We start from the raw sequence: 11,725 nt of genomic DNA, 5'->3' as shown, positions 1-11,725 counted from the left end.
TGGGCGACTTTAATCTACATATTGATTGGGCTAACCTAACTGGTAGCAATGTGGTGCAGGAGGATTTCCTGGAGTGTATTCGGGATGGTTTTCTGGACCAATATGTCGAGGAACCAACCAGGGAGCTGGCCATCCTCGACTGAGTGATGTGTAATGAGAAGGGACTAATTAGCAATCTTGTTGTGCGAGGCCCCTTGGGGAAAAGTGACCATAATATGGTAGAATTCCTTATTAAGATGGAGAGTGACAAAGTTAATTCGGAAACTAGGGGTCCGGAACTTAAGGAAAGGTAACTTCGACGGTATGAGGCGTGAATTGGCTAGAATAGACTGGCAGAGGATACTCAAAGGGTTGAAGGTGGATAAGCAATGGCAAACATTTAAAGATCACATGGATGAACTTCAGCAAATGTTTATCCCTGTCTGGAGTAAAAATAAAACTGGGAAGGTGGCTCAACCATGGCTAACAAAGGAAATTAAGGATAGTGTTAAAGCCAAGGAAGAGGCATATAAATTGGCCAGAAAAAGCAACAAACCTGAGAACTGGGAGAAATTTAGAATTCAACAGAGGAGGACTAAAGGTTTAATTAGGAGGGGGAAAATAGAATATCAGAGGAAGCTTGCAGGGAATATAAAAACTGACTACAAAAGCTTCTATAAATATGTGAAGAGAAAAAGATTAGTAAAGACAAACGTAGGTCCCTTGCAGTCAGATTCAGGTGAATTTATAATGGGGAACAAAGAAATGGCAGACCAATTGAACCAATACTTCGGTTCTGTCTTCACGAAGGAAGATAAAATGACCTTCCGAAGGTACTAGGGGACAGTGGGTCTCGTGAGAAGGGGGAACTGAAGGATATCCTTATTAGTCAGGAAATTGTGTTAGGGAAATTGATGGGATTGAAGGCCGATAAATCCCCAGGGCCTGATAGTCTGCATCCCAGAGTACTCAAGGAAGTGGCCCTAGAAATAGTGGATGCATTGGTGATCATTTTCCAACAGTCTATCGACTCTGGATCAGTTCCTATGGACTGGAGGGTAGCTAATATAACACCACTTTTTAAAAAAGGAGGGAGAGAGAAAACGGGTAATTATAGACCAGTTAGCCTGACATCAGTAGTGGGGTAAATGTTGGAATCAATCATTAAGGATGAAATAGCAGCGCATTTGGAAAGCAGTGACAGGATCGGACCAAGTCAGCATGGATTTATGAAGGGGAAATCATGCTTGACGAATCTTCTGGAATTTTTTGAGGATGTAACTAGCAGAGTGGACAAGGGAGAACCAGTAGATGTGGTGTATTTGGACTTTCAAAAGGCTTTTGACAAGGTCCCGCACAAGAGATTGGTGTGCAAAATCAAAGCACGTGGTATTGGGGGTAATGTACTGACGTGGATAGAGAACTGGTTGACAGACAGGAAGCAGAGAGTCGGGATAAATGGGTCTTTTCAGAATGGCAGGCAGTGACTAGTGGAGTGCCGCAGGGCTCAGTGCTGGGACCCCAGCTCTTTACAATGTACATTAACGATTTAGATGAAGGAATAGAGTGTAATATCTCCAAGTTTGCGGATGACACTAAACTGGGTGGCGGTGTGAGCTATGTGGAAGACGCTAAGAGGCTGCAGGGTGACTTGGACAGGTTAGGTGAGTGGGCAAATACATGGCAGATGCAGTATAATGTGCATAAATGTGAGGTTATCCATCTTGGGGGCAAAAACACGAAGGCAGAATATTATCTGAATGGCGGCAGATTAGGAAAAGGGGAGGTGCAACGAGACCTGGGTGTCATGGTTCATCAGTCACTGAAAGTGGGCACGCAGGTACAGCAGGCAGTAAAGAAGGCAAATGGTATGTTGGCCTTCATAGCTAGGGGATTTGAATATAGAACCAGGGAGGTCTTAATGCAGCTGTACAGGGCCTTAGTGAGGCCTCACCTGGAATATTGTGTTCAGTTTTGGTCTCCTAGTCTGAGGAAGGACGTTCTTGCCATTGAGGGAGTGCAGCGAAGGTTTACCAGACTGATTCCAGGGATGGCTGGGCTGTCATATGAGGAGAGACTGGATCAACTGGGCCTGTATTCACTGGAGTTTAGAATGATGAGAGGGGATCTCATAGAAACGTATAAGATTCTGACAGGACTGGACAGGATAGATGCGGGAAGAATGTTCCCGATGTTGGGGAAGTCCAGAACCAGGGGACATCGTCTTAGGATAAGGGGTAGGCCATTTAGGACTGAGATGAGGAGAAACTTCTTCACTCAGAGTTGTTAACCTGTGGAATTCCCTGCCGTACAGAGTTGTTGATGCCAGTTCACTGGATATATTCAAGAGGAAGTTAGATATGGCCCTTACAGTTAAGGTGATCAAGGGGTATGGAGAGAAAGCAGGAAAGGGGTACTGAAGGAATGATCAGCCATGATCTTATTGAGTGGCGGTGCAGGCTCGAAGGGCCGAATGGCCTACTCCTGCACCTATTTTCTATGTTTGTTACAATAGCTTCTTCATTAAGGAGGGAGAAGTGTAATGTCTGTAAGCTTGTAATGTTTGTAGCTCCACACTGTGGATATGGACTTATTGTGTACTGCAACTGCAGAGTTAATAATAAACAGAACCAGGCAGATTCCGGAGGCTTCCGAGAGAGAGCTGCCTGCCATGTTAGGAGTTGTGTGTGCTGTGCTCTGTGAAGATATCACAGGAGGCATAGTTTCAGAATAAGGGGTCACCCATTTAAGACTGAGATGAGGAGGAATTTCTTCTCTCAGAGGGTCGTGAATCTTTGGAGTTCTCTCCCCCAGAGAGCTGTGGAGGCTGGGTCATTGGGCCGAAAAGTGCGGCATCTGCGGGTACTTACGATGCTTCTCGAGAATCGGCTTTTGCGATCTGTCAAAATGTCTTTTGACAGATTGCACGCATCCGCGGGAGAAGGACATTCATGGGGCAGAGATTGGGCTGTATGCCCAACACCTGCCCAGCAAATGTCCTTCAAACTCTTACGCCTGGTAAAAGCAGACGTATAACATACCTTTACCAGCGTAAGAGTTTTAAAACACAGAAAAATTAAATGTAATCGCTAATTTTATATTAAAAAACCTGTCCATTGAGGTAAGTTTATTTTTAACCCGATTAAAACACCAAAAAAAATATCCAAAAAATAATTTTTTTCTAAAACATTTAATTATTCAATTTCAATTAATTAAAAAAAAATTATTGTGTTGTGTTTTTGGGGGTATTCTCATTGATAGTAATGGGAGCTCGTACAAACGGAGTTTCCATTATTATCAATGTGAATACTCGGGGCTAGACTTTCCACTTAGATCGCTAGGGCCCAAAAAATGGGCGATGTTCCAGCCTGAGCGATGTTTCAGCCTTCAGGATCGCTGGAACATCGCCCATTTTGGGATCGCAAATTTCGGCTTTTTTTCATTGATGTTCATTGGTGGTCCAGGCCCACGAATACATACCAGGAAGACATGTTCCCGTAAGCCGGACTGCGAAACTAGGCCTCAGACTGCAATCCTGCATTTCTCTGGGACCACCGAGTATTTTCGTTAACAAAATTCCGGTCGGAGGCGTTCACCTACTGGAAGCCTCCGACGGCAAATTTTCCCCCCCATTGAATATATTCAAGGCTGAGATAGACAGATTTTTGAACTACAGGGGAGTCAAGGGTTATGGGGAGCGGGTGGGGAAGTGGAGTTGAGACCAAGGTCAGATTAACCACAATCTTATTGAATGGCGGAGCAGGCTCGAGGGGCCATATGACCGACTCCTGCTCCTATTTCTTACGTTCTCTTCGCACATGCCGAGTGTTCCCGGCATTTTTGTTTCATATTTCCAGCATTAATAGTTTCCTTTGTGTATAAGAACATAAGAATTAGGAACAGGAGTAGGCCATCTAACCCCTCGAGCCTGCTCCGCCATTCAATAAGATCATGACTGATCTGGTCGTGGACTCAGCTCCACTTACCCGCCCTCTCCCTGTAACCCTTAATTCCTTTATTGGTTAAAAACCTATCTATCTTTGACTTGAAAACATTCAATGAGCTAGCCTCAACTGCTTCCTTGGGCAGAGAATTCCACAGATTCACAACCCTCTGGGAGAATAAATTCCTTCTCAACTCGGTTTTAAATTGGCTCCTCTGTATTTTGAGGCTGTGCCCCCTAGTTCTAGTCTCCCCTACCAGTGGAAACAACCTCTCTGCCTCTATCTTGTCTATCCCCTTCATGATTTTAAATGTTTCTATAAGATCACCTCTCATCCTTCTGAACTCCAACGAGTAAAGACCCAGTCTACTCAATCTATCATCATAAGGTAACCCCCTCATTTCTGGAATCAGCCGAGTGAATCGTCTCTGTACCCCTTCCAAAGCTAGTATATCCTTCCTTAAGTAAGGTGACCAAAACTGCACGCAGTACTCCAGGTGCGGCCTTACCAATACCTTATACAGTTGCAGCAAGACCTCCCTGCTTTTGTACTCCATCCCTCTCGCAATAAAGGCCATCCTTCCATTCGCCTTCCTGATTGCCTGCTGCACCTGCAAACTAACCTTTTGGGATTCATGCACAAGGACCCCCAGGTCCCTCTGCACCACAGCATGTTGTAATTTCTCCCCATTCAAATAATATTCCCTTTTACTGTTTTTTTTCCCCAAGGTGGATGACCTCACACTTTCCGACATTGTATTCCATCTGCCAAACCTTAGCCCATTCGCTTAACCTATCCAAATCTCCTTGCAGCCTCTCTGAGTCCTCTACACAACCCGCTTTCCCACTAATCTTTGTGTCATCTGCAAATTTTGTTGCATTACACTCTGTCCCCTCTTCTAGGTTATCTATGTATATTGTAAACAGTTGTGGTCCCAGCACTGATCCCTGTGGCACACCACTAACCACTGATTTCCAACCGGAAAAGGACCCATTTATCCCAACTCTCTGCTTTCTGTTCGCCAGCCAATTCTCTATCCATGCTAATACATTTCCTCTGACTCCGCGTACCTTTATCTTCTGCAGTAACCTTTTGTGTGGCACCTTATCGAATGCCTTTTGGAAATCTAAATACACCACATCCATCGGTACACTTCTATCCACCATGCTCGTTATATCCTCAAAGAATTCCAGTAAGTTAGTTAAACATGATTTCCCTTTCATGAATCCATGCTGTGTCTGCTTGATTGCACTATTCCTATCTAGATGTCCCGCTATTTCTTCCTTAATGATAGTTTCAAGCATTTTCCCCACTACAGATGTTAAACTAACCGGCCTATAGTTACCTGCCTTTTGCCTGCCCCCTTTTTTAAACAGAGGCGTTACATTAGCTGCTTTCCAATCTGCTGGTACCTCCCCAGAGTCCAGAGAATTTTGGTCGATTATAACGAATGCATCTGCTATAACTTCCGCCATCTCTTTTAATACCCTGGGATGCATTTCATCAGGACCAGGGGACTTGTCTACCTTGAGTCCCATTAGCCTGTCCAGCACTACCCCTCTAGTGATAGTGATTGTCTCAAGGTCCTCCCTTCCCATATTCCTGTGGCCTGCAAATTTTGGCATTGTTTTTGTGTCTTCCACTGTGAAGACCAAAGCAAAATAATTGTTTAAGGTCTCAGCCATTTCCACATTTCCCATTATTAAATCCCCCTTCTCATCTTCTAAGGGACCAATATTTACTTTAGTCACTCTTTTCCGTTTTATATATCTGTAAAAGCTTTTACTATCTGTTTTTATGTTTTGCGCAAGTTTACCTTCGTAATCTATCTTCCCTTTCTTTATTGCTTTTTTAGTCATTCTTTGCTGTTGCTTAAAATTTTCCCAATCCTCTAGTTTCCCACTAACCGTGGCCACTTTATACGCATTGGTCTTTGATTTGATACTTTCCTTTATTTCCTTGGTTATCCACGGCTGGTTATCCCTTCTCTTGCCGCCCTTCTTTTTCACTGGAATATATTTTTGAATATATGATTAATGGGCTGTTGCCAGCGAGTATTTTGTGCAACACTGCCTGACTTCTTAAGGTGACCAAGATTATAGATCTTTACATCAGTTTAAAAAATAAGTGTTTTCTATTAACAAACATCCCTAGAAATCCGAGGGAGTTATTTACCACTCCCCTGTGATTTCACCCACTCTGAATTACTGACATTCTTTCTGTGCGTCTGGGATCCAGATTATGGAATCAATTTTTAAACCTTGAGAAGCCCCAAAGGCTCTGTTTAGACAAGTGAGGTCATAGCTGCAAGTCGTTCGCACTGGGACTTACCCAGATTCAAGGACTTTCCAACTTATTTCTCAGAACAAGTGAATTAAAGAAAATAAAACCACGTCATCCTCCAGGCGAATGCCTTCAACTTAAATAAAACCACATGTCGTGGATAGTCGTCCCAGGTTTGTGAAAAACAAATAACAAACTTGTACTTAAATAACGCCTTTCATGGCCTCAGGGCATCCCAAAGCAACCATTACGTCTACCTGAGAGAGCAGATGGGGCCTCGGTTTAATGTTCTATCTGAAAGATGGCAACTCTGACAGTGCAGCGCTCCACCAGTACTCATCATCATCATAGGCAGTCCTTCGGAATCGAGGAAGACTTGCTTCCACTCCTGAAGTGAGTTCTTTGGTGACTGAACAGTCCAATACGAGAACCACAGTCTCTGTCACAGGTGGGACAGTCAGTGGTTGAGGGAAAGGGGTGGGTGGGACTGGTTTGCCGCAAGCTGCCTACGCTTGATTTCTGCACGCTCTCGGCGACAAGACTCGAGGTGCTCAGCGCCCTCCCGGATGCACTTCCTCCACTTAGGGCGGTCTTTGGCCAGGGATTCCCAGGTGTCAGTGGGGATGCTGCACTTTATCAGGGAGGCTTTGAGGGTGTCCTTGTAATGTTTCCTCTGCCCGCCTTTGGCTCGTTTGCCGTGAAGGAGTTCCGAGTAGAGCGCTTGCTTTGGGAGTCTCATGTCTGGCATGCGACATATGTGGCCTGCCCAGCGGAGCTGATCAATTGTGGTCAGCATGGGCAGTTATATATGTGGACTTGTATTTACTCTGTACAGCCACCAGAGGGCTCATCCCATGGAGTTCCAAGGGATCCCATAATCCCTTGGGGGCACAGGTGTTTAAGGAGGCTTCACAGGTTGGAGAGGCACTCTGGAGACCTGCAATAAAAGACTACGGTCACATTTTACTTTGAGCTCACAGTGTTCAGTCTGACTCTTTCTCCATACACAACATGGGCCTTATGCTAAACATCAGTAAGACGAAGGTCATAAGAACATAAGAAATAGGAGCAGGAGTAGGCCAGACGGCCCCTTGAGCCTGCTCCGCCATTCAATAAGATCATGGCTGATCTGATCATGGACTCAACTCCACTTCCCAGCCCGCTCCTTCAACCACCTGTCCTCGTTGCACAGCACTGTCCCCCAGTCATCAAGACCCACGGCCACCAGTACTGCATGGTAGTGTCAGCCTAGATGTTTGTGCTGAAGTCTCTTGACTGGGACTTTGAACCCATGACGTTCTGACTCAGAGGCGAGAGCATGCTAACCATTGAACCACAGCTGACTCTAATCTGCTCTATAAGGTTGACTCTTAATGCTTAACAAGAGTTCTTAGGTGGCAAGCCCATCCGTTACATAAGCACCATCAGTTAGAGATAGACAAGCAATGCAGCCGTGCTCAGAAATACGGTTTCAGAAGTCAGTCATGGCTCAGTGGGTAGCACGCTCGCATCGGGGTCAGAAGGCCATGTGTTCACAGTCCCACTCCAGAGACTTGAGCACAAAATCTAAAGGCTGACACTCCAGCGCAGTGCTGAGGGAGCCATCATCATAGGCAGTCCCTCGAAGCGAGGATGACTTGCTTCCACGCCCAAAAGGGATGAGTTCACAGGTATTTAAATGAAGGACCCTGATATGTCCTTACTATAAATGCACACGAAGCCCATACTTAAGAGAAGGTCACTCTGTGACCAGTTACCTTTATTACCAAGACCTCAAGTGATGAAGGTGGGTGGAGCTTCCCCTTTTATACCTGAGAGTCCAGGTTAGGAGTGTCTCCCACAAGTTCGCCCCCTTGTGGTCAATGTTCTCAAGGTGCACAACTTAGGTCAGCTTATGCATGGGTTACAATGATAGTTGAATACATAACATCACCTCCCCCCCCCAAAGTCTTATTGGGATCACAGGTTGAGTCTCTCTGGTGGTTTACGCTCCCTTGTAGAGCGCCTGAGTTGGGGCTCCGGTTGTTGGGCGCTGGCCTGAGTGTCTGCTGTTTGCGGTGCCTCAGGCTTGTCCGGACTGCCCACAGTGACTGGGCTCTCCTCCACTTGGTTCCACCTGTGGTGGAGTAAACTCTACGTTGTGTTCTTCATCTGCTTCTTCTATGGGGTTGCTGAACCTCCTTTTAGTTTGATCCACGTGTTTGCGGCAGATTTGTTCATTGGTAAGTTTAACTACCAAAACCCTATTCCCCTCTTTGGCAATCACAGTGCCTGCAAGCCATTTGGGCCCTGCAATGTAATTAAGGACAAAAACAGGGTCATTGACATCAATACATCGCGCCCTTGCATTCCTGTCATGGTAGTCACATTGTGACTGACGTCTGCTCTCAACAATTTCTTTCATTGTAAGGTGAATAAGGGATAACCTGGTTTTGAGCATCCTTTTCATAACCAGCTCTGCGGGTGGAACCCCTGTGAGCGAGTGTGGTCGGGATCTATTGGGCAACAGGAGGAGTGATAAGCGGCTTTGTAGGGCACCCCCTTGGATTCTGAGCATCCCGTTTGATTATCTGCACTGCTTGTTCCGCCTGGCCATTTGAGGCCGGCTTGAACGGTGCCGTTCGGACATGGTTGATAACATTGCCTCCCATGAAGTCCTGGAATTCAGTGCTTGTGAAGCACGGGCATTGTCGCTGACCAAGACATCCGGCAGACCATGGGCAGCGAACATTGCCCGTAGACTTTCTACCTTGGCAGAGGATGTGCTTGAATTTAAAATGTCACACTCAATCCATTTGGAGTAGACATCTACTACAACCAAAAACATTTTTCCCAAGAAAGGACCTCCATAGTCCACATGGATGCATGACCATGGCTTGGCGGGCCAGGGGCTAAGGAGGGCTTCCCTGGGTGCGTTGCCCAGCTGAGCACACGTGTTGCACCTGTGTACACAGAATTCCAGGTCTGCGTCTATTCCTGGCCACAAAACGTGTGACCTGGCAATTGCCTTCATCATGTCAATGCCCGGGTGCTCATTGTGGAGTTCTCTGATAAACACCTCTCTGCCCATCTGGGGCATGACTACTCGGTTTCCCCACAGTAGGCAATCGGCCTGAATCGAGAGTTCATCCTTGCGCCTATGAAATGGTTTAAATTCCTCAGGTCATGCCCCGTACATAGCTGCCCAGTCCCCATTCAGGACACATTTCTTAACTAAAGACAGTAGCGGGTCTTTATTTGTCCAGACTTTAATCTGACGGGCTATCACAGGTGAGCCTTCGCTTTCGAAAGCTTCACAGCCATGACCATCTCAGCATCATGCTCAGCTGCCCCCTCAGTGATGGCTAGTGGTAGCCTGCTGAGTGCATCGGCACAGTTTTCAGTGCCCGGTCTGTAACGAATTGTATAGTCATAGGCGGCTAACATAAGTGCTCACCTCTGTATGCGGGCCGATGCATTCGCATTTATGGCCTTGTTGTCGGCCAAAAGGGACGTTAGGGGTTTGTGATCTGTCTCCAGCTCAAATTTCCTGCCAAACAGGTACTGGTGCATTTTCTTTACAGCATATACACATGCGAGTGCTTCCTTTTCTACCATCCCGTAGGCCTTTTCTGCTTGGGAGAGACTTCTGGAGGCATAAGCTACCGGCTGTAACTGACCCTTGGCATTCACATGCTGCAACACACACCCGACACCATAGGACGACGCTTCGCACGTTAACACAAGCTTCTTACACGGGTCATATAACGTTAGCATTTTGTTGGAGCATAACAAATTGCGTGCTCGATCAAAAGCCCTTTCCTGGCTGTCCCCCCAGACCCAATCGCGACCTTTGCATAGGAGCACATGTAGCGGCTCTAACAGCGTGCTCAATTTGGGAAGAAAGTTACCAAAATAGTTCAGGAGCCCCAAGAACGAAAGCAGCTCCGTCGTGTTACGGGGTCTGGGTGCTCTCTGGATCGCTTCAGTTTTGAACGCAGTAGGTCTGATCCCGTCTGCTGATACCCTCCTCCCCAGGAATTCTACCTCTGGAGCTAAGACAACGCACTTCGCCTTTTTCAGTCACAGCCCTACCCGGTCCAGTCTGCATAGCACCTCCTTCAGGTTGTGGAGGTGTTCTTCAGTATCGCGACCCGTGATGAGGATGTCATCTTGTAAAACCACTGTCCTTGGAATCGACTTGAGGAGGCTTTCCATATTTCGCTGAAAGATCGCGGCGGCCGAACGAATCCCGACGGACATCTGTTATACTCAAACAACCCCTTGTGTGTCGTGATGGTGGTCAGCTTCTTCGACTCACTCGCCAGATCCTGGGTCATTTAAGCTGAGGTCAGGTCCAATTTTGAAAAAAGCTTGCCACCGGATAGCGTCACAAAGAGGTCCTCCGCTCTCGGTAGCGGGTACTGGTCTTGGAGTGACACCCGATTGATGGTGGCCTTGTAATCACCACATATGCTGACCGACCCATCCACCTTGAGCACCGGCACAATCGGGCTCACCCAGTCACTGAATTTGACTGGCGAGATGATGCCTTCCCTCAGCAGGCGGTCCAATTCGCATTCTATCTTTTCCCGCATCACGTACGGCACCGCTCTGGCCTTGTGGTGTACTGGCCTGGCGTCCCGGTTTATGTGAATCACTACCTTGGCCCCCATGAAAGTGCCACAGAAGAAATTGCATTGACATCGCCCCATTTCCAGTTCATGACAGCAAGCCAACTCCTCCCCAGTAGTTCGGGACCGTCCCCCGGGACAACCCAGAGTGGCAACCTGTTCTCTGAATCTTTGTGGGTCATGACTACCATGGCGCTGCCTAGCACCAGAATAATCTCCTTTGTATATGTCCTTAGCTGTGCGTCAATCGGCAATAATTTTGGCCTCCTGGCCTTGAACACCCACAACCTTTTGAACTGTTTGATACTCATCAGGGACTGGCTGGCCCCCGTGTCTAGCTCCATTAATACTGGGATGCCATTGAGAAGCACTTTCATCATTTTCGGTGGCGTCCTGGTATATGAACTGTATATATGTGCACCACATGAACTCGCTGAACTTCAGCTTCCAGCGATTTCCCCCAGTATTCATTTGGCCTCGTAGGGCTTACATCGGGCCTGTCCTCCTCGTACATCAACCTGGCTGCAGGCTTCCTGCACATATGCGCCAAGTGACCACTGACATTGCAGTTTCTGCAGGTATATTGCTGATATCTGCAAGCTCTGGCTGGGTGTTTGCCTCCACACCTCCAGCATGAGCTGGAGGCCCCGTTGTTGGAAACAAAAGGTCCATTACCAGTCGATCGTCTCTGACTGTCTCTGTAACTGTCCTTAAGCGCACCATTAACAAGTGTTGATGGCCCCATTACTGGCCGCATTGTCCATTGCGATGGCATGAATCGCCATTATCTCTGTTAAATTCCCCCTTTGGGTTCGACTGCATGCTGGGGCATGTCCGATTGCCCTTGTCTGCCTAGAGAACTGTGTGCCGCGTTAACAATGTTGACTCCCTGGTCGTTTGCCGCAT

The sequence above is a fragment of the Pristiophorus japonicus genome, chromosome 19 (genome assembly GCF_044704955.1).
Source record: "Pristiophorus japonicus isolate sPriJap1 chromosome 19, sPriJap1.hap1, whole genome shotgun sequence".
Classification (NCBI taxonomy): Eukaryota; Metazoa; Chordata; class Chondrichthyes; family Pristiophoridae; genus Pristiophorus; species Pristiophorus japonicus.
Note: the sequence above shows the minus strand (reverse complement) of the source record.